Here is a 12,618-nt window from a genome sequence, read left to right on the forward strand (position 1 = left end):
GTGCTGTGGAGCACGGGCTGTAGGGCCTGCGAGCATCAGTAGCTGCATTGTGCGGGCTTAGTTGCCCCAAGGCATGTGGGATCTTCCCGGATCAGGGATCAGACCCATGTCTCCTGCCTTGGCAGGTGGATTCTTTACCACTGAGCCACCAAGGAAGCCCTCTTTTGTCTGAATTCTTAATCTCACATCCTTTTAGCCTGATATCCAACCGAACCAAGCCATATATAAGCCCTTTGCCTTTGGCTGTCCAAATAAATGCTGTTATCAGAAGTTGAGATATCCGAAGTACTTACATCACAACATTACACAGCAAGCAACTTTAAAAGTTTATATTAAGTAATTTCTTTATTTTGGCCCTTTTCTACGATCAGAAATTTCTCATTTGCTGACTCCTCACCACTTTAGTCTTCTGACTCAGATTTTATAAGCTTCTGAATTCCAAGACTGAATTGAAAGTTCAATGTTATAAACATTTTTTTAAATTTCAAGAGCTATTACCAAATTGTCTAACAAACTTATCAATCTATTAATATTAGTTTATATTCCTTTCAACAATGTATAGTTAATTTTCATTTTTCTCACCAATAATAATAATAATATTTGTATTTAATGTATTTTCTGATATCAGAGGCAAAATATATTATTTCACTATTTTCACTTGCATTTTTTTTTAGATGAGGAAGAGTTTGGCATCTTTTCTTAAGTTCAGTGGCCAGTTATACTTATTTGTCTATAAATGACTGGTTAATTTTTTTCTATTAGAGAGTTGGTAATTTTCTTCAATTTTCACATTGATTTGTAAGAACTCTTTGCATATTAGATTGCATATTAACATTGTTATGTATGTTGCAAATATATCCCCATTTGTTTCTTGTCTTAGATTTACAGTGGTGCATCTGGTCCCATGGGGATGCCCTTGGGATTGGGATTGTTCCTTACATTCCAATGACCTTATCTGGTACTTGGTGGGAAAGTCCCACAGATCTGGGGCTTTTGGTTTGATAGGGGCCAACCTTTTTGGTGTCAGTTTTGTTTGCTTTCCCATCTTATTCTTATTCTTTTGCTTTCTAGAAAACCTTTGTTTTCTGTGAGACACATTTTGTCCTTGAGGATTATACCCAGCTGATTATACCCAACTGATGCTTATTGATGTCTTTCTTCTTGCTGGAAGGTCAGTAGAGTTCAGTCGCTCAGTCGTTTCCGACCCCATGAATCGCAGTGCGCCAGGCCTCCCTGTCTATCACCAACTCCCGGAGTTCACTCAGACTCACGTCCATCGAGTCAGTGATGCCATCCAGCCATCTCATCCTCTGTCGTCCCCTTCTCCTCCTGCCCCCAATCCCTCCCAGCATCAAAGTCTTTTCCAATGAGTCAACTCTTCGCATGAGGTGTCCAAAGTACTGGTGCTTCAGCTTTATCATCATTCCTTCCAAAGAAATCCCAGGGCTGATCTCCTTCAGAATGGTTGGATCTCCTTGCAGTCCAAGGGACTCTCAAGAGTCTTCTCTAACACCACAGTTTAAAAGCATCAATTCTTCGGCGCTCAGCCTTCTTCACAGTCCAACTCTCACATCCATACATGACCACAGGAAAAACCATAGCCTTGACTAGACGGACCTTAGTTGGCAAAGTAATGTCTCTGCTTTTGAATATACTATCTAGGTTGGTCATAACTTTTCTTCCAAGGAGTAAGTGTCTTTTAATTTCATGGCTGCAGTCACCATCTGCAGTGATTTTGGAGCCCCCAAAAATAAAGTCTGACACTGTTTCCACTGTTTCCCCATCTATTTCCCATGAAGTGATGGAAGTAGGAAATGGCAAATTCTTTTTTATGATTGACCAGTCTTGGCCCCTTCTTTGGGTTTTTAGCTCAGCTCTCTGACCCACTCATGGGTCTTTTTTTTTTTTTTTTCCCAGCTTCTACTCTTCCATAAGCTTGGGGAGAAAGAAGAGGCTCTGTCAATCTGTGTCTAGGCTGACTCCTTTACCAGACACCCAACCTTTACTTTTGGTGTTTCTCTACTAAGTACATTCTATTTCTGGGGTCCCCTGGAGGCCACTCTTGCTCAGGAGCACCATTTAAAATGGGCAGGTGATATGGCATGGTACATAAGCAAAAACGTACACTTAGACCATAGGGAAAACAGTCCTGACCTCCTCTCTTGCCAAACAACAGTTCCATAGACGGTTTTGTGCCCTAATGATGTAGGGAGCATTTCATATTTCCATATCCCAGCTATGTTTGTTTGTCTTTTTTCACAGAATCAGTAGCCCTTTATTTGCTTCCTAAGTGCTCCTTACATGGATCGAAGAGCCTGTAGATTTCATAAAACATTCTCAGTCTAATAACTATTATCATGTTAAGACACATATGATGTGATAAGCCCATAAGCATGCATTGGGTAATGAAGCCTGCCTTTCTTCTCTCCAGTGTTTCTCACTTTCCTGTTCTTAAGCATCCCTAGGAGCTGTTAACACAGTTTCCTTGGTCCTGCCCCCAGAAGATTCTGACTTAGTAGGTAAAAGTGGAGCCCAGGAATTTGCCTTTTTAATAAACACAGACATGGTCCTGAAATTTGTGGTCCTTAGTCCTGGCTTTAAAAATAAATCTTATTTATGTATGTGTTTCTGGTTACACTGGGTCTTCATTGCTGCAAGTGGACTTTCTCTAGCTGCAGTGAGAGGGGGCTACTCTCTAGGGGCGGTGCATGGGCTTCTCACTATGGTGGCTTCTCTTGCGGAGAACAGGCTAGGCGGATGAGCTTCTAGTTGTGGTGCACAGGCTTAGCTGCTCTGTGGAATGTGGAATCTTCCCTGCCCAGGGATCGAATCTGTGTCCCCTGCATTGGCAGGCGGATTCCTACCTGCTGCACCACCAGATAAGTCCCTTTAGTCCTGGCTTTGAGTCCAGGGCAGGATACCTCAGCCTTGGCACTTGTGATGTTTTGGATGCAATAACCCTTTTGTTGTTAGGTGACAGTGTGGTACCTTTCAGGATATTTAGCAACATCTCTGGGCCTCTATCAGTAGCACCCCACACCCATTATGACAATCAAAAAATGTCTTCAGACATTACCAAAACTGTCCAGGGGTGGATGTGGGGGTTGGGGTGTCAAATTACCCTTGATTGAGAACCACTGACCTAGGGGGGAAAAAATGTTAATTTAAAACAGTTTTTACTTTCATATGCAGATGTTCATACCTTTGCATTGATTTCATAGAACAAATTAAACAAATATTTCTGAGTCCTGGTATGTACTATGCTTTTATATTTTAAAAGAGGATAATTTAATCATGGCTTTCTCTTTAATATCTTATAAGGTGAGAGAAAAGGAAATGTTCTTATATTAATATCTATTGAATATGTATTTCTCCTAAATTAATATTCCCCATAGTTTTCTGTAGGATATGCCAGAACTTTAAAATTAATATTAACAGAAAATTAGCATTAATTCATATTTACACATAATATTATAGTAATATTAACACTGACATTGCTTTAGGAAAGAATTCAGAATAAAGCTGGTGTAAATTGCTGTGTCTGACTCTTTGTGACCCCATGAACTAATACAGTCCATGGAATTCTCTAGGCCAGAATACTGGAGTTGGGTAGCCTTTCCATTCTCTAGTGGATCTTCCCAACCCAGGAATCGAACAGGGGCCTCCTGCATTGCAAGGCGGACTCTTTACCAACTGAGCTATCAGGGAAGCCCATAAATTGCTGTACTGTTTCTAATTGTGAAACAAATTTGATTTGTAAATGATACATTCTAATTTAAGAATATAGGAAGAAAGAGTGACGATGCACTTGCCCCTAATACTGTTTATAAAAATCTCACCTCTGTATTGTTAGACTCTCTCCTTGAAGAATCTATGGTCCATATAAATAAATAACTCCCCAAATATGTTCATTTCAATGTGAGTCTTCACATGATATTAAAATGTTAAGAGACTTTTCTGGTTGTCCAGTGATTAAGACTTTGCCTTCCATGCAGGAGTTACGAATTCAAGCCAAAACATAAAACACAAGGACTATTGTAACACATTCAATAAAGACTTTAAAAATATATATAAAAAATAAAAATGTTAAAAATAGATTTAAAAAATGAAAAATAGATCATGATATAGGGCACCAAATATTTAACTCAGGTCAGTAACATGAAGAACTGAAAGAAAGAAGTAAAGAAAGAGAGAAAAAAAAGGAAAAAAGAAAAGAAGAAAGGAAGGAAGGAAAGGGATTTATTGAGGCTGAAGCTTTGTAATCTCAGCCACTGGTCAGTAAATTCTATTGAAATTCAACAGTCAAAGAGACAAACATGCAAAAAGGCTGGTGAAACAATTCTTAAATGCCAACAAAAAGAAGCCTATAGACTTTCAGGAACCCTGAGGAGAACAGCTGAGGTCTGCATTGTACTCTTTACCCCCACCCCCCACCTCCCCTTCAGGGAAGTGAAGTGAAGTCGCTTAGTCCTGTCCGACTCTTTGCGACCCAATGGTCTGTAGCCTACCAGGCACCTCAGTCCATTGGATTTTCCAGGCAAGAATACTGGAGTGGGTTGCCTTTTCCTTCTCCAGGGGATTTTCCCCACCCAGGAATTGAACCCGGATCTCCTGCATTCCAGGCAGACGCTTTACCCTTTGAGCCACCAGGGAAGCCCAAGGTGTGAATAAACCTCCAAACGGTAAACCTTTCTGGTTGGATGCTATTTTTTAATGCTGGACAGACTTTCTGGACAGGTCCCCATGTTATCATTTCTTGTATAGGAAATCAAAGAAAGTGTTAGTTGCTCGGTTGTGTCTGACTCTTTGCAGCCCCATGGACTGTGGACCACCAGCTCCTCTGTGCATGGGATTTCCCAGGCAAGCATACTGGAGTGGGTTGCCATTCCCTTCTCCAGGGAATCTTCTTGACCCAAGGATGGAACCTGGGTCTTCTGCATTGCAGGCAGCCTGTGCGCCACAGGGAAACCCCATAGGAAATCAAGGACCCTGGCACGCAGAATTGACTCTCAAAAGAGGACCCCAGTATTTTGACCAGCGGTTCAGAAAAAAGCAGGCCAACAGTGGATGAAAGCTGGGAGAGTAAAGGGCTCTGACCTGCAGAGCTGGAGAGAGAGAATCACTGGGAAAATGGAAAACTTGACCATGCCTAGTGGAAAGCTGAATTCAAGAAATTGGACTATATATTATGTTCATATTACATTTCCTCTGAGGAGAACGCCTTGCTTTTAAAAATACTGTTTTGTGTGTGTGAGGTGTTTCTGAGTCCTCTCGGGATTTCTAGACGGTCCACTTACAAAGGGTCATTAACATTATTTAAATATTCATAGTGGGGGAGGGTATGACATGCTGAAATTTCAGACAGCTCCGGAGTGGGGGATGGCTGGCCACTCTCCGGATCGGATCGAGCCCCACGCGGTGTATCATCTGCCTCCTTCCCCACCGCTGGCTTTGTTAACACACGCGCTCTGACAACAGGCCACCAGCTGGCACGACGCGGAGGGCAGCGTGAAGGCTGTGGCAGGCGAGTGACCGGAAGCATCCTGGTCCGCATCTCAGTCTCTGGACCACGTCAGGGAGAAGCCTAAAACACGCGGAGCCGCCAGCCGCATCACAAAGATGCGCCTCCCAACCGCTCCAGCTGGCTTCCTTACCAGACATAGTCTGTCCTGAGGAACTCGACCCCTCGTATAGGAACTCAGCAGTTTCGGCGTTGTAAGGACACACACACACCCATATACACACATATGCATGTATGTATACACCAACACACACGTCCACATGCACACACGCCGACACGCCCACCCCTGCGCGAACACAAGTCCACGTACCCAGACACAGAGCCCTCTCCAGGGTTAGGATATACTCGGCCTCACTTGCCCCATGCCACCGTCCCTCTGTCCCTCCAATTTATCCATCCACTCCTTTCTTGGTTTCTCAGTTTGTGTAACCATTCCGCCAAAACCACAGACAGAAGGTGTGGGTGGTTGGGGAGGGGGTGTGGAAGCGGAGGGGCGGACCGAGGTCCAGGGCGCCGAGAAGGGGGCGGGGACGGGGCGGGCTCCGGGAGGCGGCGGGCGGCGCTCCCAGCACTCCAGGGCCCCCGGCGGCCGCGGCTCTCGGCAGATGCGCTCGCCCCAGCCAGGGGCAGCAGAACGCTTTTCCGTGGAATCTCCCGGACGTCCCGAGGAGGAGGCAGGGGCCGCGCCAGAGCGCAGCCAGAGGACAGCGCCCCCGGGATCCGGCGCCCAAAGGTGGGTGCCCAAGCTGGGGCGCGGCGGCCTCAGACACCTAGTCCCCGGGGCGCCCTCCTGGTGTTGGGGCCTCTGGCGCGGGGATAGGGTGGCTCGGGAGGGACTGGTGATCTGGAAAGCCCTTGGATGCACCGAGGACTTTAAAGGGCTTTTATGGTCCTTGCCTAGTGGAGCGTGTGCAGAGAGGGGGCCTGCCTTTCTTGGAAAGGGCTGTGACCATGTGGCTTTGAATTCCTAGGTTTGGGGGAGGGCCAGCGTTTGGCTGCTTTATTCAATACTTATTCACTTATATATGTTTTAAAAAAATAATAAGGTTAGGAATCCCTCCTCCCACTCCCTCCGCCAAACACTAGCAGAGCCGCGCTGTACAGGAAAGGCAGAGAAAAATCAAAGGGCCGTAGCCGCCTCTCCAAACCTGGGAGCAGCGGTGGATGGAGCCGCTGGTTCCAGCTCGAGAGGAAGGCGCGGGTCCTGACTCCTTAGATGGCAACGCTGGGTGCGTTTTCGGAAGTCAGGAGCTTTGTAGCGAGACCGAGGCCGAAAACGGCCGGGTCTCCAACCAGCTGGACTCTGGGGCACGCGTTCTGGGAAGACGCTGCCGGAGGAGGGAGCAGCCGTCGGCGCGCGGAAGGAGGGGAATCCGAGTCCGAGCTGAGCCTGGAAGTTTGGTCTGAGGCCAGGACCCCAGCTATTGGGATCTGGTGTTTTATGCCGGATAAAGCTGGAGACTATGTCTTCGCCCCCTTCGTGGGGACACTGTGGGGGAGTCGTGGGGGCGGGTCGTGGTGGCGAGCGCTGGACAAAGTGTTCTGTTATCGCGGTGGAGAAGAGAAGGCGCGCCTCCCGGGATAGGAGCTAGGAGATACTGGCAGCCCTGAGAAATTCTAGAGAAACGTAGTGGAGAACATGGGACTGAATGGTAGTCTGGGAGAGCGGGCGGTCTGGGAGCCCGTGGCGGGAGGCGGGGCGGGCGGGGAGCGTCAGCTCTGGTGGTGGGTGAGCGCGGGAGACGAAGCGGTGGCTGCGGGTGGTGGGGAACCAGGCGGCGGGTGGACCAGCGGGAGCGGACCTCGCAAGGTGGTTTCTGAGCTTCCCCTGCTCGGGTGCCAGATGAGCAGCCTTGGGGAATCTCTCCCCAGTCCGCAAAAATGGAGCATCTGGGAGCGAAGTGACTCGTTTGGAGCGATGGTGGATTATTTCTCCAGACCCAGTAAAGCCAGTTTCCGCGTGGGGCAATAATAGTTTGGTTCTGATAGGCTTTGTGGTGAGACATTGGCAAATCTGTACCCTTCCCTGGAGCAGTTTTAAGTGCAGCACCGTTAATTTGGGCAAACTTGCAGAACACCCCCACCCCCACCCCACCCCGCTTCCCCGGCAAAGTATGTACCTTCGAAAAGACTGCGCGCACTCACAGATACACGCATCTGTATGGTATATACGAGTCAGCAAACAACTCCTAGGGAGCACCCTTCCATCTTAACCCCCGGTCACTGGCACCTGGTGGCTGAATTAGTACAAACCCGCCACTCACTGGGGTAATCTCAGGGGATTTGTTTATTTGGTTTGCTCTAGTTGAAGAGAGTTCATTTAAGCATCACATTTTTCTTCCTGGAAATGTTCCCAATTTAATTAAACACTCTCCTACTTCTGGCAGCCTCCTCAAATTTGATCAATAAAATGTCAGAGTAACAGGTCTGGAAATGAGGCATATTTAGTAAATGAGGCATATTTAGTAAGGAGTCCACTGCTTCTTTAAGCATAGAGTCTTATAAGAACTGAAACTGCCTTAAAGCCCCTTCTTAATGACTGTTCGCTGCCAGCCCCCTCCCGAGTTTTGACATAGATTCTTTGCTTAAAGGGCATCTTCTCCTTTGAGTGGGCACACCATGGGTCTTGAGGGCCCAGCAGTTACTCTGAGCTGCACCAATAAAATTAGTCATGAGCCAGGAGAAACTAAAGTAATAGGACTTGAGTCTCTAGATTCCTTACTAAGTCTGGGCAATTAAGTGTTGAGATGTTTCTCTGGCAGTGGAGTTCATTTTCAACTTCTTTCTGGGATGCCAAGATGCTAGTGTGAGATTGGGCTTTGAGATGGGACAAACATTTTGAAATACCCATTATCTCATAGTTCTGGCATGACAGTTGAAACGGCTTCCTGCCTGCAGAATTTAGGGTAGTGTTGTCAGAATTTATTTCACTTTCATAAGTGGCTCCTTCTGACTCACTAGCCTCAGGATCTCTGGCTAATAAAATCAGAACAGATTGTCTTAATTTAGTTATCAAGTGAGGGGGAAGTGATCTACTGGTGGTTTTATTTCTAAACCTTTCAGTATTTTAATATAGAAATTACACTATTAAATGTTATTTTTTAAAAAATGCTAATACCCCAGACTTTCTAATTAATTATTACAATTATTGTCTAGATTCTACTGTCTTTATAGATTTGGTGGACTCTTAAAGCACCCCTGTCCTAGATTTCTATCAAGGTTGTCATCACAAGTCTCTACTTATCAGGACAATGAGAAATGTTTCACATGAAGATGAAATTGAACTTGGATGGCAGTTGTGTTGAGCGATTTTAATGATGAAAACAGGAGCATGTTGAAAATTGACTTCTGAACACCAGTTCTAGTTTTTAATTTTATCCATTTATCAACTCTGGTATGATCTCACATGAATTAGCCTCTGGAATGGCTGTCCTTTGGATCTTGAGACACGTGGGAGGCACCATTTGCTTCGATCATTGGTCTGACATCCTGTGCAAGCTATTGAAAATTTCAAGGAATTGATTAATACACTTATCAGTTTCAACAAGTTTAATAAGTTTTGCTAAAAGATTGATTTTTTCTTTTGTACTGTGTAAACTTGACACCTAGAGGCGGATTTTTTGTGATGCTAAAAAAGCTTAAGCTTCAGGGCCCTGCACTAGCACCAGCCTCATCCAGGAGTGCTTTGGGTGGCTTGGGCCTGACAAAGGCAGTGTCTCCTTGAACCATCATGGGAAGCAGATGGAGAAGGAGAGGGAGAGACAGAAATATCTTTGTTAGAGAATCACCTCCTAAGAATTTATGACTGTTGTTGAGTTTTGGACATATGTCCTTCAAACACATTTTCCAGAAATGTATCATAGAAAGTGGAAAGCATCTCTTTTCTAACAGGAAAAACTACTACAGGTTTCTCCCACTTTCTGAAAGTTGGAATTATTACCACTTAGCTTTTACCCAGGATCTACATCTCACTCACTGAAAGAAATCCAAAGATTTTCATTTTTATGAAAAAAGCTATTATCAAATTATAACATGAGTCTTTCATAGAAGTGAAGTGCCTGCTGTAACGTGAAGTCAGGGATTCTCTTTACTTTATGCCATTTCAGCTTACCAAAAGTTTGATAGGAATAATCTACTTTCAGATATTGGGGCAAACCTATATTTTGCTCAAAAAGAAAGTTATAGAGTATGTTTATGTGATTTAAATAGGACTTGATTAATAAGGATACTTATTAATATTAACTAATAGGTAACTAAAGTTTAAAACCAAGTCTTAAAAATTTTTTCCAACTGGTGTTGATGGAGATGTTTGTAGGATGTATTAAATGACTACCCCACTTTGACCACTTTCTGCCTTAATGAGTTTACCTTGATGCATATACTGTTGTCCTCCTTTTGACCGTTCAGGATTTTGTAGTCTTAATGTGTGATGTTAGCATAGATATGAATTATAATTTATAGGAGGGCAGAAGTGTAATTGCCAAACCTAGTCCATGACAGTCTCTAGAGGCTGGCTTTTGGAAAAACAAAACAAAACCAGAAATCCCAATACAAATATAATTGCTGTTCTTTGACCCAGTCTATGAAAGCTGAGCACCAGAACAATGAGTTAATCAAGACCTTGCCTTCTTCCTACAGTAAAGCAGGATGCACTTTTTCCAGGGTTCAGCCAGAGGTTCTTTTTGCCTTTTGAAGTGAATTCTGAGATTGAGGAGGTGCAGAAGAGGACAGACAACATAGGCAGAGGGACAGAGAGCATCCTTGGGCCCATTGACCTCTTTCTCTTTGGAACTTATCTTCCAAATCTAAGAACAAGGAGTGTTACCAGGATGTGGAGGGACATGTTGGAATAGGATCAAAGGACATGTAAGTGGCTTTGTTCCCTTCTTGGTTGGAATCTCAGAAAGACCCCATGGGCCATGCGATTGGGAAAGATACCCTTGGGAGGTAGCATGCTGAGGGTTTCCTTATTCAGGCAGAGGATGGGGTGGGGATGAAATGATGGAGCTTCCCATAGGTGGTTTCTTTGCCTTGGAGGATCCGTGTCTGAGTTGAGGGAGTCATGGCGTGAATGCCAGGGAAGGGGACAAAGCCGTAGAACTTGGTAGGGATTTCACTGTCCTTTGAGCTCCTCCTCGCAGGGATTTCATGGTTGGTTTGATGTTTGACTAGAGCAGATGGGGTGAGCAGAGCCAAATATTCACATACTACACCACCCCAGTTATCCAGAGTCATGGCAGGGCTCACATTCATTGGGTGGTGGTGGTATAATCACTAAGTTGCATCCGACTCTTGCAGCCTCGTGCACTGTAGCCTCCCAGGCTCCTCTCTGTCCATGGGATTTTTCAGGCAAGAATACTGGTGTGGGATGCCATTTCCTTCTCTAGCGGATCTTCCCCACAGGGATTGAACCTTCATTTCCTGCATTGCCGGAGGATTCTTTACCACTGAGTCACCAGGGATTCATTAGTGTGTTGGCCAAATTCTCTGTGAGATCTAGAGCATATCACATAAACTGAGTCTTAGTTCTTCATCTATAAAATATGAGGGTACCCAAACCTACCTACTTCAAAACTTGTGTTAAATGAGATAGAAATGGAAGCACCTTGCACGTGTATTCCTCCCCAAGTTGGTTGTTTTCTTAAATTAACCAGAGTCTTCTTTCATTTTTGCGGCAGATACAAATAAGTAAACAGTTTTTAAAGTTAACTTTAAAACTTCCAGCAATTGTGTAGCAGATCAATTGTTCATCCCTTACACTGATCAGATAAAGAATGTTTGGGCCTGGAGGTTCTCCAGGCCCTACCTCCATGCCACCCACAGCCCCTCCTTTTGACTTGGAGAATCTCACTGACATACCTCTCCTTCCCTTCCCCACAAAGCACTTGTACTATTGTATTGAGACTTCTTCCAGTCATCTTGGCTTGCTCCCTTGTGATGTTTTGAGTAGATCAGAAGTTGTTTCTCAATCGGAAAATGGACCCAAATTTTTAGGACCAGAATCCTAGGCTTTCAGCTTACCCGGTGACCGGCAGTGGGATGCGGGTCACTGAGATCCCCCTTCACCAACTCCTGGAAGATTTTTTGTCAGCTCTAATGAGCTTACTCTGTCATAAGGAGGAATGTGGATGAATGTATTAAGTAAAGATTTGCCATGAGGGTTAAAATAAAAAAAGGTTTTCAGAAGAGCCTGGGAAGCCTAGTAAATTCAGTCCTTTTTGTCTTACCATTGAACTTCTCATGGATTTGCAGTAGAGTTGGCTGTTTGGATAGATGATTATCTAGTACCTGGAAGAGGTGGACACACCAGAGACATCATTTTGAGTTAATTCTTAAGTGCTACAAATCTTTCTTTGAAACAAACCCACATAAAAGGTGGGTTCCTTTCCCAGGGCAAAGGAAACCATAAACAAAATGAGAAGACAACCCACGGAATGGGAGAAAGTATTTGCAGATGAAGGAACTAACAAATAATTCATCTCCAAAATATACAAACACCTCATGCAGCTCAATAACCACCACAACAAAAAACAACCCAATTTAAAAAAATGTGTATATGTGCTGTGTCCTAAGTTGCTCAGTTGTGCCTGACTCTTTGTAGCCCCCTGGACTGTAGCCCACCAGGTTCATCTGTCCATGCGGTTCTCTAGGCAAGAATACTGGAATGGGTTGCCATTTCCTCCTCCAGGAAATCTTCCCAAGTCAGGGATCAAACCCACGTTGCTTACACCTCATGCATTGTCAGGCAGGTTCTTTATCACTAGGGCCACCTTGGAAGTCCCAATCAAAAAATTGGCAGCTCTACATAGATATTTCTTAAAAAAAAAAAAAAAAAATGCAGATGGTTAAAAAAGCACATGAAAAGATGCTCAACATCACTAATTATTAGAGAAATATAGATCAAAACTACAATGAGATATCACTTCACCCAAGTCAAAATGGCCATCATCAAAAGATCTACAAACAGTAAATGCTAGAGAGGGTGTGGAAAAAAGGGATGTGGACCCCTACTATGTTGTTGGTGGGAATGTAAATTGGTACAGCCACTATGGAGAACAGCATGGAGATTCCTTAAAAAACTAAAAATAGAGCTGTCA

At 44.5% G+C, this 12,618-nt stretch overlaps 1 protein-coding gene across 6 annotated transcripts in view; it reads left to right on the forward strand.

The window, feature by feature from the left end:
• AKAP2 (A-kinase anchoring protein 2) overlaps positions 1-12,618 on the forward strand; it is a 370,807-nt gene that overhangs the window by 245,658 nt on the left and 112,531 nt on the right. Inside the window, exon 1 of one of the 6 annotated variants that reach the window (XM_018052581.1) lies at positions 6,070-6,254. The exons of the other annotated variants lie outside the window; for them this stretch is intronic. The gene's annotated coding sequence lies outside the window, so the exon portion shown is untranslated. Of the gene's footprint in view, positions 1-6,069; positions 6,255-12,618 lie in introns of those variants that run through there. 6 annotated transcript variants of the gene reach the window in all.

Source organism: Capra hircus, chromosome 8 (genome assembly GCF_001704415.2).
Source record: "Capra hircus breed San Clemente chromosome 8, ASM170441v1, whole genome shotgun sequence".
Classification (NCBI taxonomy): domain Eukaryota; kingdom Metazoa; phylum Chordata; class Mammalia; order Artiodactyla; family Bovidae; genus Capra; species Capra hircus.